Source organism: Lottia gigantea (assembly GCF_000327385.1).
Source record: "Lottia gigantea unplaced genomic scaffold LOTGIsca_732, whole genome shotgun sequence".
In the NCBI taxonomy this organism is placed as follows: Eukaryota; Metazoa; Mollusca; class Gastropoda; family Lottiidae; genus Lottia; species Lottia gigantea.
This window is the reverse complement of record NW_008710458.1, coordinates 39390-40311: the sequence shown is the minus strand read 5'-3', so window position 1 is coordinate 40311 and position 922 is coordinate 39390.

The following is a 922-nucleotide window of genomic DNA, read 5'->3' as shown; positions in this document are numbered from 1 at the left end:
ATATCCTATTGTTCTGTACCTTATTGGACTCATGAAATAAAATGAAGTTTTATATCCTACTGTTCTGTATCTTATTGAACTAATGAAATAAAATGGAGTTTTATATCCTACTGTTCTGTACCTTATTGGACTAATGAAATAAAATGGAGTTTTATATCCTATTGTTCTGTACCTTGTAGGGATGTTAAAATGAAATGAGTTTTACATCCTATTGTTCTGTACCTTATTGAACCAATGAAATGAAATTGTGTTTTATATCCTACTGTTCTGTACCTTATTGAACTAATGAAATGAAATGGTGTTTTATATCCTACTGTTCTGTACCTTATTGAACTAATGAAATGAAATACAGTTTTATATCCTACTATTCTCTACCTTATTGGGTACATGAAATGAAATGGTGTTTTATATCCTACTGTTCTGTATCTTATTGAACTAATGAAATGAAATGGTGTTTTATATCCTACTGTTCTGTATCTTATTGAACTAATGAAATGAAATAGAGTTTTGCATCCTACTGTTCTGTACCTTATTGAACTAATGAAATGAAATAGAGTTTTACATCCTACTGTTCTGTACCTTATAGGGTACATGAAATGAAATAAAGTTTTATGAGCCGATGAAATGAAATGAAGAAACGGCTTAAGCAGATACGTATATAACTGAATATAGATGACTGGGTTACTCGATAAGTATCATTGTCGAATCTTGGAATAAGTAAAATTATATGGCTGTTTACCTTTAAAAGCGAAGGACGTATGTTGTAAACGCACTAAAAGATTTCAAGACCCGAAGCGAAGTGAAAGATAATGAGGATCTATATTAAGGTTTATATAAAGAGTGATATTATTGCATATTGTTAATTTGATGGTAATTTCACTGTGTTATTATATTATAACCTAACATTGGTATAAAAATTTCC